This window comes from Rhodamnia argentea, chromosome 8 (assembly GCF_020921035.1).
Source record: "Rhodamnia argentea isolate NSW1041297 chromosome 8, ASM2092103v1, whole genome shotgun sequence".
NCBI lineage: Eukaryota > Viridiplantae > Streptophyta > Magnoliopsida > Myrtales > Myrtaceae > Rhodamnia > Rhodamnia argentea.
The window spans coordinates 12043006-12068068 of NC_063157.1; the positions used below are offsets into that span (position 1 = coordinate 12043006).

Below are 25063 nucleotides of genomic sequence, written 5' to 3' on the forward strand. Positions count from 1 at the left end.
GCACGGTAACACTTCTACTTCAAAAATAAACTTCTAGCCATAAATTAATTTTTCTACTTTTAATTAGAAGCGGAAGTTGATTTTTCTACTTCTACTCCATAAGTTAATTTCTGATCGGAGAAATTCGTTTAGTAACGGTTGAATTTTCTACTTTTGAAACATTATTAGCACAAAATTTTCTATGAAAAATTCTTGTCGGCGGCCAAAAAATTTCTACTTCATTTGTACACCTTTTAAATTTCTTTAAAAATATTTTTTATTAAAAATATTATTTAATTTTCCTAAAATAAAAAATTATTATTTATTTTCTACTCTTAAGGCCATAGACGGCGACTCGGCGGCGACGGCAAGCAGTGGTGGTGGTTGGCAGTGGGCGATGGAGGTCGGTGGTAGATTGGGGCGGCGGGTGGGCAATGGTCGATGGTTGGAGGCGAGGGGTGGCGGTGGTCGGCGGTTGATGGTAGGGGCCGGCGGTGGTTGGCACTTGATGGTAGGGGCGGCGAAGGTGGTTGGCGGGTGGCTATGGGCGGTGGTTGGCCGCAAGGGGAGGTCAACGGGTGGTGGCGATCACGGGCGGTAGTGGGTGGTGGCTAACAGAGGTTTGCGGTGGGCGACGATCAAAGGTTGGCGATGGGTAGCGGCCGGCGTTGGTCGGCTGGGGGTAGTGCGTAGAGGTGGTTACGGCCAACAAGGGGTGGTCAACGGTGGGCAACGGTGGAGGTCGGCGGGCATGGCCAAAAGAAGTGTGAGGGCCTAATGAAAAGAGGGTAATGTGAGAAGTACTTTTTGAGTTGAAAAATGATTTTTTTTTAATTTCTCAAATTGAAGGAAAAATAATTTTAAAAGTAAAAATTTACTTCAAAAATAGAAATTTCTTTCAGAAGTAAAATTTTTATCAAACGGATTTTTACTCTAAAAGTATTTTTGGAGTAAAAATTTGCCTTCATAAGTGTTATCACGTGCATTCTGAATGAGGGCAATAAAGAAGAAGTAAGTCAGAAGAAGAAGGGCTCCGTTGGATTTATTTGTTCTTTTCAAATGTTTCTTTAATGCTTAGGTCATCTTTCTGTATGCAGGAGTGGGATTTGACCGATGGGTAGTAGGGTTTTGGACTTGAGGAGTGCTACGGTCTGACCAAAGTTAATGGGATTGCGTGACAGGCGGGATCCCAGTTGAGTTTCTTGATTCTCTTGGGACTCAATATCTAATATTTAATCGTGGGCAGCGTACCCTACATCCCACTGTGATCTTGGCGAATTGACGACCTTTTTGCTCGTACGTTCTGCAGAACTAACTCTCACTCTTTCTGTCTGTCTGAGCGTCACTGAGAAATGCCTGATCGATCGAGCTCTCTCTGCATGACAACTAAGAGCCCTAGGTATCAAAGCATGCAGATCTCTAGTGTATTAAATAGGAGTTGTTATCCGACCAAAAACAAAAAAAATGGAGTTGTTAAGTTGATATATGTTTTTTGATTCTACGTTATCAACCTCTTTTCCATAGTACATGTACACTTAACTCCTTTTCTTTTTCATGTTGAGTGTACCTAAGATTTTTAATATAAAAAAACTCCCCAGATTATAGTAATCTCATTAGATTTTTAGAATAATTATCAGTGATATCAGAAAATTTCACGTGATATTAGAGTATGAGGTCTTGAATTCAAATCTTATCAGTCCTTATTTACCTCCCTAATTAAATATTTCCATGCAAAATCTCACAATATGTTCCCTCACATTTCGTATGTTCACTAGTTTGATTGTTTGCCTGTCTTATTGTCTGTTGAATTGCATGTTTGCTTCATTAAGACAACACTAGTTATCCTGAAGTATTAGTTCACTCATTTCCCTGCAATATGTGCTATGTTCATAGTTTTGATTTGGTACATGACATACACATATTTTGTAGTCCTAAATGAACTACAATTACTTGTTATTTGATGTCGCAGCCTTCCAGAAATGAAGCTTGAGTTGGTTTAATGAATCACTAAACAAGCGTGTATAGCCCTCTCATAAGGTGGCGCTTACATTTCCCATGGCCTCTCCCAAACCCTGCTCACCTCAAGTTGGTTTCTCGTTTATTATCAATTGGATGAGATTATAGCCGTCACTAAGTTATTCTAACCTGGTTTGGGGCTAAATAATGCACATAAGAAAATTTTATTTCTACAAACCAGAGATTTAGAGATTGAGAATTTGGTTGGTTGCACTAGCTTTGTCCAACGGTCGTCATCAATACCTCTTATCTTTTAGTAAAACATTATTTGACGCAGTCATTTTCGACTTTTATTTCTGAAAATGCTAATCTACATCTCCATGCATAAGTCTGCAAACAATGAAATGATACTGTCAGTAATAAAAAAAATTAAATAACGATAAAAAGAAGAAAACAACATGAGCTGTACTGGGCAAATCTAATGCATAGGCTTGTCATGATGCCCCAGACAGGAACCTAGTGAGTTATGTATGAAAAGCAACTATGCGTAAAGTTTTAAAGAGAGTATCACAACTTGAACTCTAAATGATATGCAATAAAAGTAGTGAAAGTAAACTAGACTAAGCCAATCATGAAATGCGAGAAAAGCTTAATTGTACACAAATAATTCTCTTTCGAAACCGAACTATCTTAATATGAAAATCCTAAACCCAAATGCTGAAAAATAAGGAAAATGTAATGAAATATAAAATCGTGTGAATTTGTTTTAATGATAATAAAAAAGAGATGAAAGAAGAGAAGAGGGATATCCAATAGGTAACGTGGTTCAAATGACCAAGAGTAAAAGAATCTCTTGAAAGCTTACATCCACAGTAGTAAATCCTCAATTCATCTTATTTTCTTTGGGGATGATTTATTATCCTTTGATAGAGAACAATGCGATGCGTTACAATCATGAATTTGATAACTATGGATATCACACAACCCAGTCATATGTCCTACTCTATTGGAATTAGAAAAATATTCAATCTTTATCTTTCCAACACTCCCCCTCCAAGCTGGAGCGAAAATGTTCTCGAAGGTCAGCTTGGATATCATATTCTGGAAAACACCTTTAGCAAGAGCCTTGGTGAATACATTTGTAAGTTGCTCATCACTACGGATATAAGAAGTTTCAATTGTCTTGTCTTGAACTTTCTCACGAACAAAGTGACAATCAACTTCTATATGTTTCATCTATTCATGGAAAACTATATTTGAAGCAATATAGATTACAACTTCATTATCACAAAATAATTTCATAGGAGGGGTAGGAGTTCCAAATCCCAATTTTTGCACAAGCAAACGAAGCCAAACAATTTCACTTGTAGTTGAAGTCATGGCTCTATATTTAGCCTCCGCTTTGGACCTTGCCACAACAGTTTATTTTTTTATTTTTCCTAGTGACTAAGTTGCTACCTACAAAAGTGCAGAAACCTATAGTTGATTTTCTATCCATAGGGCTCCCAGCCTAATCCGCATCAATATACCCTACAATACCAGTATGACCATATTTCTTCATCAAAATACCCATACCTGGACTAGATTTTAGGTATCGAAGTATGCCATGCACAAGCACCATATGTCCTTCAATAGGAGCATGCATGAATTGACTTACATAACTAACGGCATAAGCAATATCTGGCCGAGTAATGGTTAAGTAGATCAACCGTCCAACCAACTTTTGAAACCAACTAATGTCGGGTAATGGGGTGATGTTGTCAACAAACTTGCTGTTATAATCCCTAAGTTTTCCAGTCTCCTTTAACAAGTCAAGAGCATATTGTCTTATAACCTAGCTCTGATACCATGTCAAAAAGTCCAATCCAAAAGTTTAAGCTAATAGGTGGAGGGAGACTATATGAATATACAGAGCATACAAGACCCATTCACAACCAATGTGGGACAACAACAACTTCAACACCCCCTCTTGCGTTCAAACCAGATTACATGAAAGAGATAACATTGGCTATGATACCATATTTTAATGATAATAAAAAAGAGATAAAAAAGAAGAAGAGAAATACCCAATAGTTAACGTGGTTTAGACGATCAAGAGAAAAAGAATCTCTTGGAAGCTTACGACCACAACGTTAAATCTCCAATTCATCTTTTTTTCTTTGGGGAGGATTTATTATTATTTAATAGAGAACGATGTGATGCGTTATAATCATGAATTTGGTAACTATAGATATCGCACAATTCAACCATATTTTTTATTATATTGGAATTAGGAAAATCTTCAATCTTTATCTTTCCAACAGTATTCTACGTGCGAAAATGGCATCAGGGCAACCTAACCATTCAATCTTATCAATTTACATATCTTGCAATCAAGGGGCCAGACTCAGAATGGATCTAAATGCATATGAATGTATCTGAGGTTGTAGTGAATGAAGAAAAGAAACAAAAGGAAGCTCGTCGAGAGCCAATCCTACTCGAAACCTAGACGCTCAAGCCTTGAGTCCAACGTTGAATTAAGTGTCAACATCTCATATTATTTCAATGCTAAGATCCCATGAAAACGGACCCCCATATAAGGGAAATTTTTTTTAAAAAAGTTATAAACCTATTAGATTTGTGTCAATTCAATAAAAAATTGTGCAAGACATGTCGTGGTATTATATTCTAAACAATGGAATTTCTCAATGGTTTCACATTATAGCGCCTAATGAGCATAGAAATACTAACTCATCATCCATTCACAAATCAAGATCATAAATAAATAAATATATATATATATATATTCATTTCATTAAACATAATTCACTTCATATAGTATTTCTTAAACAATTTTACAAATAATCAACTGCGAGGTCATTTCAAAAGATGGTTTACACTTAGTTTGGAAAATTTAAAGCGTCATTTGTGCCCAATCCAGTTTTGCATATCAATTCAAACACCGTTTTTTGTTTTTAATAAACATCACGACATGAGATTTGTCTTTTATAGCTTTTAACATATCTAATTTCTATTATTTTTAAGAAGAGATAAGCACCACTTACCCGACATAAACAACAAAATTTACTTTGATCGGAAAACTCAAAATCTTAGAGAAACAAGTATCAAAATCAAGTTAAAACTATATTATCTAAGACTCAATTAACCTTAATAGGTAACAAACTAATAGCTCACCCAAAGCAAAACAACAATTGCCGTCCACCGTACTACTATGACACCCTGCAAACAAAAGTCAAAACGATTGATTTGAGCTCTACCCATGCTCATAGTAAATGAGTCATAATTCATTGGAAAGCAAACTCTATTTACTTAAATGCGAAGTCACTTCCAACTCAAAAGATGGGCTTAAACGGATGGAAACTTGCGCCAAACACGGTACTGTGAATATGTTCCCAATAGAGAACAACAAACTTCAAAATTTAACTTGGATAAAACAATATACCAAATCGAATTCTATAAATTTCGATGATTTCCTGACACCTCAAGGGTTCTATATAACATGATTTTGGTGCTCGACTCCAACACAATCCTAAAATTACAACATCACCGAGAAATTTTCGCAGATTAAAGGAATCAAGGGTTGGAATTCTTACTGAGCGTCTCAAAACGACATTGATTCAGCATGTCGACGGTCTGCGGCTTGCCCGAACAAACACCCCCTCTCCCTCTCCCTCTCCCCCTCTCTCTGGCTTTGGTCTTATTTTCCCTTTTACGAAGCCCTCCCCAAACAGGACTAAGATATTCCTCTGACTAGGCTTAAGCATTAAAACATGGATTGATGTCTTCCGAACTAGAAATGAATTTGCTGTCGATGCTGATTGGTAACAACCAATTATTCTAAGTATGCACTGAACATGCACTACGGCAAAAGTGCCTGCTTCTAAATTAGCTAAACCTTCACTTTGATTAACCTTTGCTGGTTTTTCAAGACATTCTGTTTAGAGCAGTGTTGACACCTAAATTTTGACTATTTATTTTTTTTAGTCGTTTTTTTTGCATAAAAAAATTAGGACTAATTTTAGTTCTAAACAAAAATAATCAAATCAATTTTTCATTTTTTATTTTTTAGCACGCATACGTCACATCCACATTAATTCTGACTAACGGTGGATGGACTTAAATGAGCCATTTCTAAGTTTAATAGAATTCATTAGACTTAGTAAATTGAAAATTGGTCTAAGCCGAGAATCAAATTGAGTTTTGCTCGGATCAACCGAAGTCCACATTTTATTATCATAAAAGGGCAAGGAAAAGACATGATTAGGTCATACGTGGCCAAGCGTGCAATGCAAGAGGGGAAAAATATATTTTCATGGTCAAAAGAGGAAAGAATTCAAGCAAATTGGGTAAAGATTTGACTCTCCAAGCCCAATCTTCTTCTGCATGTAAAAGGAGGAAAAAAAAAGATATGTGTTCATGGCCTGAAAGATTTGGCCCATGGAGATTATGTATCTAACCATGCAAGGGTGTGATATTCATTGAAAAATATATCTTTATGTGAAGAAAGGAATCTCAGTTAAGGACGAAAAAGAAAAATTGTGATATTCTTTGAAGAAGCCCTAGCAATCCACTATATAAAGACGTATCACACACGCATTTGAGCGGGACGGCATAATTTTTCTACACACAAAAAGTTCACGTGAGTAGTGAAACAACCGGAGGTAAAGAGAGATGGAACAGAGAGCTTCTTGGTCGAGTCCAACCACCCCGTGGCATCCTTGTTGTCTCCGGCGAATACCTGTAGCTCTGGCCGTCCTTGTTCTTTACTTTGATGCTTGCCATCGACGAAGGAGCCACCACACACATGTGCCGACCATCGATGAAGGAGCCGCCACACACACGTGCCGACCCCTTCGTGACATTAAAGTGCCTCCTTTGTGCTGTGTTTTTTCCAATCCAAAGCTGCTGTCCATAAGTGTTTGCCTTACTGTTTGGCACCGAAATCAAGCTGCGATGTTGCGTATCGAAGTTGTTGCCTAGGCCGGATTTTGCTTCCTGTCCAGTGGTGTCCTACTGTTATTTGGAGTCCAAAACAGCTTATTTTTGGACGTTTTCTGTTCATTGACAAGTGCAGGTTTTTGGTTTGCTCTGTGGACTCATCTACCATACATTTTGGTGCAAAGCACTCACCATTTGGGGCTGATTAGTTGCACGTTTCGCGGCTGTTCATTGTCAAACTCTATATTCGCATATTGATCTTTGCTTCGGGGGCAAATAATTCGACAAATCAGGTAACAACAGTCCTAATTTTGGATATTCTCATGCTATCGTTACCAATTAAATTTGCTCAATTTGATGATGAGGTTCTGGCGCTAAAAGGGAAATTTTCTTTTGCTAACAAATTTGGTTTTTGTCTGATTGCCTATTAGAAATTGATCATGTTTGAGCTTTCTTCATGTTTCCTTTGTAACTTTCGAGAAAAGCATGCGTATACATTGGTCAAGATGCGAATCTTTATGGATGATACTCAGATTGACATAAAGTTGTTTATCCTAGTTGATTTCTGAATTGCTTTCGCAAAGTTGATTGGATATTTGTGTATTTGGGCAAGATTATACTCAATCAGCAAAATGCCATGCGTTTTTTTTTTAAAAAAATTTTCATGAGTAAATTGCTTATTTGGGTTAGTTTCAATTAGATTTGATATGTTCACAAATTAAAATTAGATAATATTCCTCATCCGAAAAGGAAATCAAGATTTGACAAATAAGGCAAGATAATTTTTTTCTGATATTTTTTCATGATTTTTGAAATTGTATATATCTTGAACATAGTATCTTGAATCGGTGGCATATCTTCGGATATCTAAGTTTATCTTGCGGTTTGAAGTTGATATCCTCTAAGAAACCTGATCATATCTTTTAAACTTGGAAAGTAATCTGGTATACTTTGAAAATTTCATGAGATACCCTTTCAATATTAAAAGATATGAATATTCTTTGGGGATGGGGCCATATGCCCTTTAAAAATCTTGGTAATCCGCTAGGGATTTTCGAAATTCATGTGGCCTTGATTGATTGATTTTCACTTCTATGTTTACAATATTTTTATTGTCTTTGTATATAAAGTTTGAGCTTTAGTAAACAATATTGCCCATAACACATGCTCCCCAATTGTGCCTTGTCCCTTTGAAAATGTACATTAAAGGCAACATATCACTGCGATCTTGAAGTACGATTGTGCCCATACGTGTAAATTAGATATCAAATCCTCGATCTCGAGGAGCGGATTGCTAATTCCTAAATAGAATTTCAAGGTTTGCTCTATGTATATAGGGACGATGGTAATTCTATAATATATTCACTTGCTAACTCTAATCTTGGGGGATGTTGTGAATAAAAATAAGAATTTCGGATTTAAAGGTGTTTTATGGGCAATATTGTTTATTTTTGTTCAAATTTCATTATTTTCATGGTTTAAATAAATTCTTAAAAAATCCAAAGAAAGATGTTGCATTTTTCTTAGGTTAAATCATGTTCTCTCAAACATTTGCATGAAAATAACATCTAATAAAAATTAGGACTTTGAAATCAATTTCTTAAATTAAATCAGATGTTATTTCACTTTAGGTAGTCTTTCAACTTAATTTTTTTATCAATCCGAAAATACACAAAAATATGCCAAAAATATCATTCACATTGCATAGCATATAGTTTAATTTGCATTATCATATTTTCCATGTCATGCATATTTGCCACATCATTATGCCATGTCATGCATTTTTGCCATGCCATTACATCTCACACGTCATATAGTTAGATTTCATTAGCGTTGAATTTAATAAAAGAAAATTCCAAAAAAAAAAATAATTCAAGTCATCAAATAAAGGATTTTTTCATGAAAATCGGGTACCGAAAAGGCATTAATTGAAAAGTTAATATAACCAAGTCCCCGAATCCATTTAATATCTAGTTCGTATGAAATAAAGTATATTCTCCCGAATACTTTATTTAGGTTTCTAATCTACCTACCATAAAAGATTAGTGGCGGCTCCAATTTAAAATTTTGGCATGTAATTGAATCTAAGTTGCGTTCGGTAGGACTTGGGGGAGTCCAAATTAGGTTAGTTAATCTAATTAACCTAATAATCCGTTAACCTGGAAAATCGATTTTTAGGCCGCCTACCAATAATGATGGGCATGGCACTCACATAGCAAGCACCGTAGCTGGTGCTTCTATGGAGCACGCCAATATGTTCGGGATGGCCAAAGGTAGAGTTGTTGGCATGGCTCTACATGCACATCTGGCGATCTACAAAGTATGCTTAGAAGAGGATTGTTTTGCGGCCGATATTCTCGCTAGACTTGATGTTGTCATCATTGATGGTGTTAACGTAATCTCGGAGTCGTTTGGCAATTCCACTCATCCATTCTATATGGACGACACTGCCATAGCCAATTTTCAAGCCATGCAAAGAGGGATCTTTGTCAACCGCTCTGCTGAGAACGATGCCCCTCATTCGGGCTCATTATCCAATGAGGCCCCATGGATGCTCACTATCGGAGCAAGCACAATTGATTGGAACATTATCTCCAACGTAAAACTCGGCAATGGAGAGGAATATGAAGGTGAGGCAGTATATCAACCCTCCTTCCCTTCAACTTTATTGGCTTTGGTGTATCCTAGGAATGACGGCAAAGAGGAATCCCAAGGTTGTGCATTGGGAGCATTGAGAAGCAGCGAAGTGAAAGGGAAGGTTGTCTTGTGTGAACTAACAGAACATGTTAAACAAGCGATTGAGGTGAAAAGAGCTAGAGGCATCACCGTTCTCTTGATGAACTTTGAAAGCAATGGATTTACTACCTTGGTCGATGTCTATGTCCTCCCCATGTCTCTTGTTAGCTACTCCGCAAGTAAGGAGATCAAAACCTATATTAACTCGATCGGAACTCATGCTGCTACCATTGTGTTCAAAAGAACATTGTACCGTAACCTAATTATTCCTGCACTTGTCGCCTTCTCTTTGAGAGGCCCAAGCTCTATTAGCCAACGAATTTTGTGTTGGGGTATGGTTCATACTTCTCTGCCACGGGAAAGTACGTGGGTCCCGTAGCTTAATTTTTCTTTTTCTCGCTTCTTTTACTTTGTTGTGATTGTGCGCTGATCCTAACATCTGGTATCATAGCCTAGGTTTGAGGTTAGGGTTTTTTCTTGGTGAAAAGAGATCCGAAAAATCAAATCTTAGGAAGATGTTGACTAGTCAATCGCAAATTGAAGTGGAGAAGTTCGAAGGAAAGGGTTTCGAGTTATGGAAATTGAAGATGGAGGCTTTGCTCGTGGACAAAAATATGTGGTACGTGATCGAAGAAGATAAACTTGAGGAGATTACCAAGGAGAAGGCAAAAGAGGAAGAGATTGTGTCTACATCAAATCAATTGAAGACATGGATTACTAGCGATCGGAAGGCACGAAGCCTGATCTGGCTATGTCATGCTGATAACGTCTTGGTGAACGTGACCTCTAAGAAGACAATGAAGGATCTCTAGACTAAGCTAGGAAGCCTTTATCAGAGCAAGCTGCTGGTGAATAGGTTATTTCTATGGAAGAGACTGTATAACCTTCGGATAAGTAAAGACGATTCTTTTTCTGCACACTTAAACAAGTTTAATATTATCTATGGGCAGCTTGCGTCTATTGATGTTAATCTTGATGAGGAAGATAAAACATGTACTTTGTTGTGTTTACTACCGAATTCATGGGAACATATACTTGTTTCGATCGGCACTAGTGTTAGTGCATTGTCCCTTGAGAACGTTGTATTTGCTTTATTGTTCGAAGAGATGGGAAGAGTAGGTTCTGATAATGCAACAAATGAGGCTCTTTTCGTAAGAGGAAGGAACTGTGAAAGATCTAAATCTAGATTTATTGGTAGGAATAAGTCTAGAGAAAGATCTAAAAGCCGAGATCGATCAGAAATTAAGTGTTGGAAGTGCGGAAAAGCTGGGCACTTGAAGAAGGATTGCAGAAGCAAGAGTATGGGTCCGGAGAAGCGAGATGAGGCGCCATTGTCTAGTACAAAGAAAGATAATGATAGTAGTGTAGGAGATATGTATCTCATTTATAACTCATCTAAGGTTGACCGCGATGCATGGATAATTGTTACTGGAGCATCTTTCTACATAACACCTCATCGAGATTGGTTTTGTTGTTATGAGCCATATCAAGGAGGTACAATACAGATGGGAGATTATACGAGCTTTGATATTGTTGGTCACGGAAAGGTAAAGTTGAAGATGAAAGATGGGACAGTCAAAGAATCTACCGGATGTGATGCATATTCCTATTCTTACCAGGAATCTTATTTACGTGGGAATTATGGTAGATGCTGGCATTACTTTCACCAACGATAAGTATTCATGCAAGCTAACCTGTGGATCTATGGTGATTGCTAGAGGAGAATGGGAAGGAAACATATGGAAATTATTAAGAAGCATAGTGATCGGTGGTCAGAGTTATATCATGAAATAGGTGGAAGAAGATTCTGCGATGTTGTGGCATCGAAGATTGGGTCATATCGGTGAGAAAGGGCTGGTGACCTTTACTTCAAAGAAGATGGTGGATGGAATCCCAAGCTATTCTATGGGTTTCGGATTTTGTGAACATTGTCTACATGGAAAATAGAATTGGGCATCTTTTGAATTCGTAGGAGGGAGAGTGAATGGGATTATGGATTTAATCCATAGTGACGTCTTCGGTCATACACCGGTAGCATCGTTTGGAAAATCAAGGTATTATGTTTCTTTTATTAACGACTTTTCCAAGCATGTGTGGATATATTTCTTGTAGTGAAAAGATTATGTATTTGAAAATTTTCGTGAGTTCAAACCTTTGGTGGAGAATCAATTTGATAGAAAAATCAAAATTTTACGGACTGACAACAAAGGAGAGTTCTATTCAGCGAAATTTGATCAATTTTGTGTGACCAGTGGCATTGCAAGGCAAAAAACAATGCTCTATTCACCTCAGCAGAATGGCGTGGCGGAAAGGCTTAATTGGTCTCTCATGGAGAATGAGAAGAGTATGCTGAGTGGTGCAGGTTTAAGTAGTTGAATTTTGGGTGGAAGCAGTGGCTACTGTGTATTATCTAAAGAATAGGTCTCCCACATCAACTTTGAAGGATCGGACACCGTTTGGGGTACTGTTCGGGAAGAAACCAGACATATCTCATGTTAGAGTGTTTGTCAAGTCAGAGAAGCATATGTACATGTGCCAAAGGAAAAGAGGAATAAGCTTGAGAGCAAGTCAGAGGAGTACATCTTCATTGGGTACAAAGATGGTATTAAATGGTATAAGTTGTTGAATCCCGATACTAAACGTATTATCTATAGCATGGATGTAGTGTTAAGAGAATTTACGATAAATCAAATTGTTTTACAAGCTCCTGAAAAACCATAAACAGTTGAGTTAGATGTTGGTTTGCAAGGAAAGATAGAGGCTACAAAAGCTGAAACAGAAAATTTAGATTCTAAAGGCGATAAGCCCGATGTGGAGGATGATATTGCAGATTCTGATGCTGAGTTTGAAGTTGAAGCACCACCCGAACCGACCTTAAGATGGTCCACACAGCAGAGAAGACTACCCGAGAGGTATATCTTATTTGCTAGTAATGAAAATTGTGCTATGACTGTCATAGGTGATGATCCAAATATCGTAAAGGAAGCAAGAAGCGCGAAAGATGCCAAGCAGTGGGAGAAAACCATGAAAGATGAGATGGACTCATTAGATAAAAACAGAATGTGGAGTCTAGTAAAACTACCCTCATATTGGAAGGGAATTGATTGTAAGTGCGTATTCAAGAAGAAGATGTTTGCAGATAGAGATATAGAATGATACAAAACTTGTTTGGTTGCGAAGGGGTCCTCGCAGATAGATGAACTCGATTATAGTGAGATTTTTTCTCCTATTTCTAAATTAAATTCCATAAGACTTGTCTTATCTATAGCAACCGCATATAATTTGGAGATAGAGCAGCTTGATGTAAAAATAGCTTTCCTACATGGTGACTTGGAGGAGGATATTTACATAAAGCAACCAGATGGGTTTGTGTTCAAAGGAAAGAAGATTTTGTTTGCAAACTAAAGAAGTCTTGATATGGCCTAAAACAATCTCCAAGAATGTGGTACGGGAAGTTTGACTCATATGCTTTGAAACTTGGCTTTATTCGCTATGATGATGATCATTGTGTCTAACAAAACCTTATATGTTGATGATATGCTGCTAGTTGGGAAAAGTATGAAAATGATTAGCACTATGAAAGGACAATTGGCGAAATAGTTTGAGATGAAAGATCTAGGCTCAGAAAAATTCATCTTGGGCATATAGATAAAAAGGAAGCATAAGAATGGGAAGTCGTGGTTAAGTCAGAAAAAATATGTTGAAAGTGTGTTGAAAAATTTTAACATGAAATACCGTAAACTAGTGAAAACCCCCATGTCCACAAGTTCCAAGTTATCAGCGCTCCAATGTCCCAAGACTAAAGAGGAAGCTGAAAAGATGGCAACAATTCTATATGCAAGTGCAGTAGGGAGCTTAATATATGCCATGGCGTATACTCGTCTAGATATTGCTCATGCAATGAAAGTATTGAGCAAATATATGTCCAATCCGGGGAAAGAGCATTGGATAGCTGTAAAAAGAGTGCTTCATTATCTTTGCGATACGTTTGATTTTGAGTTATGTTATGAAGGCATGAAAAGCTCAAATGGACAGCAAGCATTAAAACTCAAGTGTTTTGTTGATGCTTGCTGGGGAGGTGACATTGATAGTAGGAGGTCGACCAGCAATTATGTTATTTTCTTATTCGGTGGAGCTATGAGTTGGATGAGCAAGAGATAGAGCACGGTTGCTTTATTTACTACTGAGGCAAAGTACATGGCTCTTACTTATGCTGCTAAGGAAGTGATTTGGATGAGCATATTGTGTAAAGAGCTTCGTTTTACAAAAGGAGGAGTGAATATTGGGTGTGATAGCTAAAGTGCTATATTCTTGGCTAAGAATCCTACTTTTCATGCAAGAACAAAGCACATTGACATATAATATCACTTCATCGAGAGAAAGTACAATAGAAAGTTGTAGTGCTGGAAAAAGTTAATACATTGGTGAAAAGTGTAGATTTTTTTACTAAGGTAGTGGCTGTAGAAAAGTACAAATGGTGTACAAGCGAGTTGGGTCTAAAGAAGCATGGGAAGTATTCACCAAGTGGGAGAATGTTGGGGTATGGTTCATACTCCTCTACGATAGGAAAACACGTGGATCCTGCTCCATGCTGAGTGGGTGGGGGTCCGAGGGAGCCACCCGACGAGGGTCTCGAGGGGGCGCCAGTGGGCTTTTAGGATTTAAGCCCATAATTTTTTATTAGTAGTTTGAGCTTAGGCTTATGAATAGCTACTACTATATATACTCTTTTTTTCTTATTCTTGAGTGATATAAAGAGAAGTGCAATGTGTTGATATAGTGGAATTCTTTCTGTTGGACGTAACCCTAGTTCAAAGGTGAACTAAGATAAAATCTCGTATATTAATTGTTCGCTTTCTCGCTTCTTTTACTTCGATGCGATTGTGCGCTAATCGTAACACACTAAAGCCAGGCATTATTGGTCTCGGTTTGAGCATATTAGCAGCATGGCCGTTTCCTATTAGAAATGATATAGAAGCGAGGTATTACTTCAACATCCTTACTGGCACTTCCATGTCTTGTCCTCACCTTAGCGGCATCATGGATTTAATAAAGAGTCTTCATCCGAACTAGTCTCCTGCGGCGATCAAATATGCCATCATTACTTTGGCCACACAAGTGAACATTGCGCAAAACCCGATCCTGGACGAAAGGACGCAACCTGCGGATGTTTTTGCCATCGGTGTAGGCCATGTGGATCCTAGAAAGACGGTTGACCCTAGATTGGTCTATGATATTCAAACTAACGATTACATTCCTTATATCTGTGGTCTCGGATACACGAACATGCAGGTGGCCGTAATTGCTTAAAAGAGAGTAAAATGCTCATCTCACATTCCTGAAGGAGAGCTAAACTACCCTTCATTTTCGGTCTCCCTTGGACCTGCACAAACGTTCATCGGGACTACAACTAATGTTGGCACCGACCACTCGCTTTATGTCGCACGGTTATTACCTCGTGAGGCGTCCATGTCGGTGTTAAGCCTATTATACTCAAATTTAGGAAATTACACCGGAAAGCTACGTATTCGGTAGCCTTCAGCTATGCCAATTCCACTCGGATGGCTGCCAATTTCTCCCAAGGATATTTGAGGTGGGATTCCTTTGAAGCACTCCGTTAGGAGTCTGATTTCAATTAAATTCAATTAAGAATGTTTCGAGAGCAAGAATAAAGAAATCAATTTGGGTTGCAATTCTTTTGTATTTCCCTACGTAAGTTCGCCTTTAGCCGGTCCATAGCCCCAAGCCTATTGTTCATGTGGCCCAATAACATGGTTCCGTGTTCGATATCGATATTAAACTTGTTAAAAGCTTGTGATGAGAGCTTTCCCTCGACATAAGTATCACCCAATCCAACATCAAACATATAACTTAAGGACTAGAAAAGTTACCAAGTGCAAGCAACCAAGCCATTTTTAGGCTTAAGTTCTCTATCGTATATAACCAAGTCTTTACTAGAGATGCCAAGCTATTGCAGCCCTCTTGAAGCGGAGTCCTTTGGTGTATCGAGATACGGGTTTAGAGTTAATGTTGAGCGGGAGAAGAGAGTCCTCATATTCGAGGTGCTCACCATTATTAGTCGAGAAAATGATTTGAGTTGATCTAAGCTATGAGAGTCTATCACATTTTGGAGTCGCCACCTGCCTATTGAGACTAATTAGGAAACAAGTAAGACACGAGATGATGTCTCACTTCCTACGCAATTAGAAATCTATGTTCGGGTACTTGATTACACTACTCATCCAATTAGTGCCCTTTCGATAATTAAACTCGATTGTTTGTCAACTATGTCAATCATGTGATCTTTTGCCCCGTCATGATTTCTTAAGGCTTTTTCTCGCCGAATGATCACGCGACATTGTTCGATTTTATTTTTCCCTAGAGTATGGTGTAAACAAATTAAAGTGTGAAAACAACATTAGGAAATCAAACAACCATATCAAAATGGTAATAGAAAAGAAGTAAGAATAGAGTGAGGAAAGTACCCCAACACAAGTTGGGCAAAGAATATGGAGGGCCTTATCATTAAATGATGGCACACAAACCTTGTGAACTAATTCTCAAAATCGAAATAGAAATCTAAGTTTGGCTAGAAGTGTTACTAACTACTAAAAATCACCAAGTGGTATTAAAATGAGTCCAACTTATGTTTTCGTAATTTGTATTTAGTTGTCGATATAAAAGAAAATTCCTCTACATATTTGATATATCTCAAAATTATAATGAGGCAAGAATAAATTAACACATTAGATGAAATAAACATGTCTTTCAATATACAAATAAAGGATTCAAATTGAGGTCTCCTCATTCATTAAAATCACTAACATCTCATCCGAATGATAATGATTATGAAATTCATGATAATTTTATCAATAGACAAGAATGAGATAAAACTTCCCGAAGAGAAAGAACAACGAAAAACTAAACCTCGACCTGTCCACCTTCCTAGTCCTATTGACTTTTCCGATTTCGTATCTTTTCCACCACCACAAGTTTTCCATACCCTTGTCATTGATTGGACGTAGCTTTTTCCACCTTTTCATGTTGTAATCTGTTTTTTTTTTTATAACTTTTAATGCAACTTTTTCTGCCTTCAATTTTGAGTCCCAAATAAAATAGATCGAAAAGAGTTGTAAAAAATTGAAGACAGATTAGTAATGTTCATGTTGGGATCCGGAAGAATTGCAAACAATCAAAGACGGGTAGCAAGGTGAAGGTTAGTTTTTGAATATGTCTCCGATCTTTGGTCACTCACGTTTGAAGATGTTGCGCAGTAAATAAGTCTCCCGTTATCTTAGATTAGCATAACCCATCCGAAAGTCGTGCGGAGGTGGACGAGCATGATCAAAGCGAGCAATATGGTGTTGGCGTCGAGAGTGGATTCCAATTGAGAAAACAAGAAGAAATTTCTTCAATATAAAAATAAAACTATACAAGAAATGAAATAAGGTCACACCAAAGATAACTGGACTTTCCAAAATAAGAGAAAAAACGTTAAGGGAAAAGTTTTCCAAAATCAAAATTACAATAAAAACATAACCGTAGTGGTGATTGCCCTGCCCCTACATAAAAAGACTAGCAAAATCCAAACTCACAAGCTAGTAGCCCAACCCTAGCAATCAACTTAGTTTGACCGCTCTTGTGGTTTCAATTTGATGTCTTGTACATCACGAGAGAACGATTTAGGGGGGCACATGGTAACACTTTTGGAAGTGGATTTATGCTCTAAAAGTGCTTTTGAAACAGAATCCGTTTGGTAATGTAACTTCTGAAATAGAAATTGGTTTGGTAAATTTTTTACTTTTGACAAAAATTTTAACTTTTGAAGTTGTTTTTCCTTCAATTTGAGAAGTTAAAAAAAAATTGCTTCTCAAATCAAGAAATATTTGACAAAAAAAAAAACTCAAAAAGTACTTATCACATCACCCTCTTTTCATTATGCCCTTACCCTCTTTTTTACCATGCCCGCCTCCGTCAACCTCCATTGCCACCCACCATCGACCACCGCCACACACCACCCCTACCACCAATCGCCGTTATTGCCGACCACTGCTGGCGGGTGCCCATCGCCGACCTCCACCGGCTACCATTCATCATCATCCGAGGCCACGCCCAACCGCCGACCATCGCCCGCCGCTGCCTACCACTATAGCAACCTGAATTTTTCCAAGTTAAAGCTACGAACGGAATAGTTCATGAGGCCGTGAAATAATGATAATTATTTGTGGATATTTTATCGTTGTTGTAACGGACTAAACAAATTGACGGGTGTGATGAAATTAGAAATTTCCGAATTGAAATTTTTGTTAGTTATTTTATCCGTTGATAGAGTAGTTCGCGTAGAGGATTATACTGAGTTTGAGATCGGCGAAGCCACCACCTCTAGCCTTTCTCTTCCATCGACCCATCCCTATAAAAGCCCTTTCTCTCTCCCCTCCCCTCTCATTTTTCCTTTCCTTTTGTGGAACACCCCCCAAGCTCTCCCTTTCTTCTCCCTCGGTTCGTCTGCCTGCTCAAGCTCACTTCGATGGCAACGGTAGTAACAATAGTTCCCTCGGCTTCATTTTCTCAAGCTAAGCTACCCCTCTACATGCCTTGAAGACCTAAGTGCCTGCTCCCTTTCTCGGTGGAACCGTGCGACGTTGAAGAAGGAGGAGGAACTTGACCTCCATTTCGAGGCGATTCAACCTCCGTTTTCTTCGTATCTCAATCTAAGGCAAGTGATGCCTCTATCCTTACAACTAGCTTACCCGATAATCATTTGATTTAGTGCAATGAGTGGTCTTGGGCATGGGCATGTCGAGTGATAGATTTGCTAACATGGAGGGAAAAATGTTTATGTGGGTTCGATCAGTTATTTATGCTAGTGCCTTTAGGTCATGGGTGACCCGACTATGTGGGTAAATTGTTCCGTTCGTCGTTGTTTCGAAGTGAATCGAAGTTGGATGTTAGAGGGTGTACAATCGGGTACATCGAGGGAGATGTTCACGATAATGCAAGGTTTGTTGTCGATTTTACTAGCTAAATTATGTTTTTGTGACCCCGAGAAGTCGAAGAGTAAGGTCGAACCGCTTAGCATGTTTGTTGAGTGAAAACATATTGATGGTTGGGCTATTTAGCTGTTTTGGCCATGAGCCTAGAGGTGCCGTTGGGTATGACTTCATTTGGTAGCTTGAGTGTTTTTTTTTTTTTCATTTGATATATGGTACACTGTGACAAGTTCATGCTTACTACTGTTGGATTTACATTGTATACCTTAGTAAGGTTGTTCATTGGTTGTGCTTGATCAAATGAATAATTAGATAGTTTAGTCATTAGATTAGACATACTCACTTGCTGAGCTTTAGCTCACCCTTGCTGCTTGTTATCTTTTTTAGCTAGATAGATATGTCGTCTGCTCCTCTTCCCACTAGGGTTATCTACCCCTTCGGCACACCTAAGTGTGTTACGCGCACATGGGAGGTGTGTACCAAGCCCTATCCTTCGTTCTTGCATTATGGGAGACTACGTGCCACAATAATAGTTGATATAGGACCACAAGTAGGACGTATTGAGCAATATTTCATCGTCGTTTACGTCTACCGCCTAGGACAGTGGATTGGGCCATTCCCCTCTCTCCTTGTTGGAGAATGCAATGATGACAACAGTGGAGATAGTGTGAATGACTAGTGCGACGGATGGCAATAGTAGTAGGCTATATAGGTAGGCTTTTGGCCGATGGAGATCATGGCAGCAACTTTTTGATGTAGCTATGTAATGCTCATAAATATGACGCCGATGAGATATGTCAATGGTGGTGGTTTATGGAGGGAGCCGATACCTTTTTGATTGCCTCCTAGTTGTTTTCTTTTGTTTAAGAGAGAATGTATATAACCCTTATGAATAAATATAAGAAGTATAGTTTTCAATTTGTTGAATGATCTTACTGATAAGTTACATATTAGGAAAACTTATTGAGGCCTCACCCTTAAGCGCCATGCTTATGTCCTTTGATTGCACTTGTATATTTTGTATGGCCGCATGATTGTTTATGTTTCTAGTTTTCCACATGCGTCGTACTATATACGTAATATCATATTAAAGCAGAGCTTGTTAGTTGGTAGCGCCCTAGGACATCACAACCGCAGACCTCCACCGGCTACCACCTCCCCGCCACCCATTGACCGCCTCCCGCCGACAACCGCCAACGTCCTTTGCCGGCGACGATCATCATTGATCGTCGCCCATGACCACCACCACCCATCGCCCATCGCCGACCCCCGTTGGCCGCCGTCCACCACTAGCTACGATTGCCACTAACCACTGACCATTGCAGCCCCCTGCTGCTAACCCATCGACCACTGTCGATGCCGTAGTCTACCGCTAACTGCCGCTACAGAGTCGCCATCTCCGGCCACCGGAGAAAAAAATAAATAATATTTTTTTAATAATAGAAATTATTTTTAAAATAAATTTAAAAACTTTAAAAATGAAGTAGAAATTTTTCAATTGCCGACAATAATTTTTCATAGAAGATTTTGTATTAATAATATTTCATAAATAGAAATTTTTAACTTTACCAAATGAATTTATTCAATCAGAAATCAACTTCTGGAGTAGAAGTAGAAAAATCAACTTTTGTTTCTTAGTAGAAGTAGAAAAATCAACTTGTGGCTAGAAGCTGATTTCTGAAGTATAAGTACTGCCATGCGTGCCCTTAGATGCCATTGTGATTAAAATCTTGACGAGAGAGCTTCCTCTTTTATTTGTAGTCTTGGATTTGAGTCTTGGGCAAAGCACTCCAGAATTGCAATCTTGAATGCACCAAATTGATGTGGGGGAGTGCCCCTTGAAAATTGGTTGGAAAGATGCTATTATAAATACAACTAAAAAAAAAAAACTAAAGAGAATTATTGGCAAAATTGTTCCTCATCTTTGCTTAGAAGAACTCTGGGAAGAATTGAGCGTTGAATGCTTTAGTGAAGTCTTTTCAATGAAGAGTAGCTTCATTGCCTCTAAGGGCAGGTCTAGTCCCTTCCCACCAAAATATAGCTTCGCCTTCAAGATGCTGAGTGGCAAAGTTAACCTTTTTACCATTGCGAATATTTTCTGCTCTAAAGATACTCTCCATGTCTTGAATCCAACCATCGACCTTAAGATAGTCCAACTTCCCGTCATACTTAGATGGCTTTGCCTTTCTGAATTGGGCAAAGGTGCGGTCTCTATCATTTTCAGTCACAGCGGCACTACTTCCACCTAAATCTTTCATTTGAGGATGAAAGTCGAGTACTACTTGACATGCTCCAAATAAATCGGCCTAAGTGGTAGCCTAACGGGGTTGGTTCCTTATATCCTACGAGTCGAGACTCCTTTCATAGTAATCCTCTAGTCTCCTTTTTGAAGCTCCGCCTTGAGAACTTTGAGGCCTATCCTTAGAGTTAGGTGTAAAAACTTGCTTTCCCTTAGTATTCTAAAAAAAAGAGGCAAGCGGCTCGGAGTCAGAAGTCATGATCACCTATCCATAACGAAACAAAACCTTATCATCTATAGGATTAACTCACTAAAACTATCACACAAACTCACGCATCCCATAAAATCTATACCCCCAAACAAATTATAACCTAAGCTTTGATACCAAAAGATGTCACACCCCGAAACTACCAAAAGTAGGGAATGACACGGCCGTCCTTACACACGAAGGACGAAGCCTCAACATAACCAAAGAACCTATTAACAAAATGTGAATATATCCCCAAATATATATACATGACACCTCAACAGGTTGGTTACAACATCAAAGTTTCTATCGGTCAACAAAAAGAATATGTACAATTAGAACTCAGCCAAACCCAACAAATTATCAACAACTATAAGTGCAACTCTATCAAACCATACCCAAAAAATCCTACTAACAAAATCCCCACGACGCACTCACCTTATTTGCCGCCAACCAAGGAACCCGAAAAGCATGTAAAATGATAGGGATGAGCAGCCACGGCTCGATAAGTAATGTATCTCTTTGAAACGGATAGAACCTCCACCGTACTCATTTAAGACTTAAGACTTAACTCATTTATACTAAAATTAGAGTATAACAAACTTACCAGGATAGTATCAAAACAAGTATAAATGATATAGTTCAATGCTCATTCTCGTCAAGTTACATTTCAAAGGTCCATCCCATGTTCAATACTCAACTCAAGGCTATAGAGGTGGCTCTCACGAGACTTGTGTCACCATGTAGCACTTAGTCCTTGACTAATACATATAAACAATACAAGGTTCTAGAGATATACAGTACAAGGCTTTAGAGATAACTCCCACAAGACTCTCATCGCCGTGTAGCACTTAGCCCTTGACCAATAGATATTCAATACAAGGCTCTAGAGGTAACTCCCATGAGACACGTTTCATTGTATAGTACTTAGTCCTTGACCAGTCCAAATCACAATTTATTTCACAAACCAAACATGTAATCTTTATGGAACACAACTCATCCGCCAACAATACTTTTATAAAGCATTTCACAATTCATTCCCAACTCATTCCACAAACCACCTCGCAAAGTAGTAGATAAAATCATCCTTAAATCATCCACAAACACTAAAAGAAAGTAAATGCCTAAGCCAAAAGAAAATGCTTTCAAAATATGAGTTTGCTAGCTCCAAGAAAAGATAACACCACTCACCTAGGACAGCATACAACCAAACAATAAACGATACTCGAATCATCGAACTTGCGATCCTAACAAATAAGTGAGAAAATAATATCAAAATCAAGTAAAACTCTATCTCAACAATGAGTCGACAAAACTAAACTTAAACGCTAACGGAACAACTCCTACACGGCAACAAATCGCACACCCAAAACGATTATTCAAACCGTTCGCAAAGCGAAATCCAAATGCGAAACCTTTAAATTCTTGCTCCAACCAAACCATCACTTCAACATGACTCTCTTTAAAATCTACGGCTCTATTACACCATAACCTAACATTTCCAAGAAAGCTCAAAGCTCAACGGCTTGAGAATTGTACAACACTACTCACATTTTACTTAATTTCGTATTTCAAGACTTAACTCGAAAATCACTTTCATTAGAAGAACGACGGGTGTGAATACTTACCGAACGTTGCTAATTGGTGTCAGAACGGCTTGGCAAGGTGACGTGACATGGATGCCCGAACCCTTCTTTTCTTCTCTCTCCTTTGTCTTCTTATTTTCCCCAATTCTTTCTCACGAAGCTCTTGGGACAAAATGAATGGTCCACTGTTCTGCTTTTGCTTCTCTTCTTTAAAAGTTGGCCCACTTTTCACTTTTCACGTTTCTCTTTTTTTTTTTTTTTTTGCCCTTTCTTATGGGCTCCACCACACCTTTTTATTTTTGACCTAGTCAACAAATTCAAAATATTACAACTGCCTTTTTGTTCTAGGTAGAAATATTTGCATTTGTGCAATTGCTTTTCATTCATTGATTGTTTTTTTTTTCTTTTTTAAAGTCTTTCGTGAAAACGTGTTGTTATCATTAGAGAGAGAGACCAATTCAAGTCGCTATATTAGCCTTATCAAATCTTACTATCACGAATTATATTCAATTAATGTAGTAAGGAATTTATTTCAAGATATTTTTGCATGATCTATATGTTCGAACTTTCAATTAAAAAAAAAAAAGAGAAAGGTTTGAATTAGGTAAAAGGACACCTAAAGTGTCAATATTTGTGTACCGCTCTCACTTTGGTGCTAATATTTTTTTTAGATCACTTCAGTGTCAAATTTTTTTTTAAAAAAAATATCATTTCAATGCCAAGTTTGATGAGGCTCGTTGGAAATCATATGTGGCAATTGTTTATTACTTAAGTAGTCTTATGAGGATCGCCGGAGATCCATGTCGGCTTCCATAGGTAGAAACGACGTGGTTTACCCGCTTGGCCCAAAATAAGAACCCCAAAACCTACTTGGAAACTCTATCGGCGATTGGAATCCTAATTTCGCGCCCTAATTCGGCTTGCCCCTAAAATCATAGGGATGTCGCCGCCAAATCCGAGGTGATGGTTTAATCCTCTCTTCGTTGGTTTGCCCAGTGTATGAATTTGTATGGTTTGCTCAAAATGAGAGGGATATCGCTGCTAAAGCCCCAGGTAGGTTTTTTAGGATTCTTATTTGAGGCCAAGTGGGTAAACCACGTTGTTTCTACCTATGGAAGCTGATGTGGATCTCCAGCAATCCACACAAGACTATTTAAACAATAAACAAATGCCACGTATGATTTTCGACGAGCATCGCTAGACTTGGCATTGAAATAGCCTTTTTTTTCAAAAAATTTGGCACTGAACTAATTCAAAAAAATATTAATACCAAAATGAGTCTGTACACAAATATTGATACTTTATGTATACTTCTGCCATTTAAATCATATATAGGCCTTTTCATAAGTATCTACTATCTTATCACTTTCTAAGTCCCTCCACTCCTTTCTTTTCCCGCCCCTGATAAAATCACAAAATGAACGGAGCTCCCGCCACGAAACCCCCATTTTTCTTCTCCGGCGAAACCGAATGCTCTCTGACGGCGGCGATGATTACCGTGGGAACTGTTCGGCTGCCATTCGGGGACTGCGGTTTAGAACGAACGAAATGGAGCTTCCACCGTACAGCGTCTATCCAATTGTCCAATCCCTTCAATGTCCGATCTTTTGCTTCAAGGTTGCGCGATTTTCTGTCTGCATTTCTGATACTGCTTTGGGCTTGTCAATTATAGTGTTTGCATCTTAAATTGCTTCGTCAACTTCGAAAACAATCGACCAGTGAGTGAGAGAGTGAACTCCTTCTTTGGTGACGTTTTGGTTGCGTAGGATGTTCGAAGCTTCTAGAGAATGGTGACGCTGCTTCTCAGAGTTTGCCAATGTTCTGGACTGGGTCGGGCAAATCAGTGGCTCTGAAACAGTCTTCTATTAGCCAAAGCTTTGTCTGTTCTGGGTGATGAAGATGGTGATGATTTCCCTGATCCCGGTGAGCAGTCTCTATTCCCTAATTCTTGCACTAAATTCTCAATTTTAGCTTGGTCACTAGAGGCTAGCAATTATCCTAGATGGCTTGCTTTTGTAAATTTGTCTAGTTTTGAGGTGATCCCTTGGATTTTCCCTCTGTTCCAAGTACTACAGCACAATCTATACTTGAAGAAGCCTGTTCACTAGTACCGCACTGCCAATGTCTGATGATGCAGATGCTCTACAAAAGCCAGTCAGAAAAGAATGCATATGATGGGGGACTCTATAACAGTGTGTCTGTATAGGATAGAACTGGCTTCTGGTGAATGCATTTATTGGAATACGGAGAAAGAATTACATGTAGAGAAAAGAAGAGCTTATTTGGTGATGAATCCAGGCTTAGATTGTGGTTTAGTAATAGCTTCTTTTCTTGATGCAATCACAGTGGTCATCATTGGCTACTTGATGGAAAGTGGGAATATTCTCATTTA

General features: G+C 38.4%; 1 long non-coding RNA gene across 1 annotated transcript; it reads right to left on the reverse strand.

The window, feature by feature from the left end:
• Nucleotides 1-1032: 1032 nt before the first annotated feature.
• Nucleotides 1033-3921, reverse strand: LOC125316235. Its single transcript, XR_007199540.1, has 3 exons — nt 3783-3921; nt 2597-2606; nt 1033-1044 (listed from the first exon to the last, which is right to left on the reverse strand). It is a non-coding gene; the product is annotated as an uncharacterized LOC125316235 (long non-coding RNA).
• Nucleotides 3922-25063: the final 21142 nt, after the last annotated feature.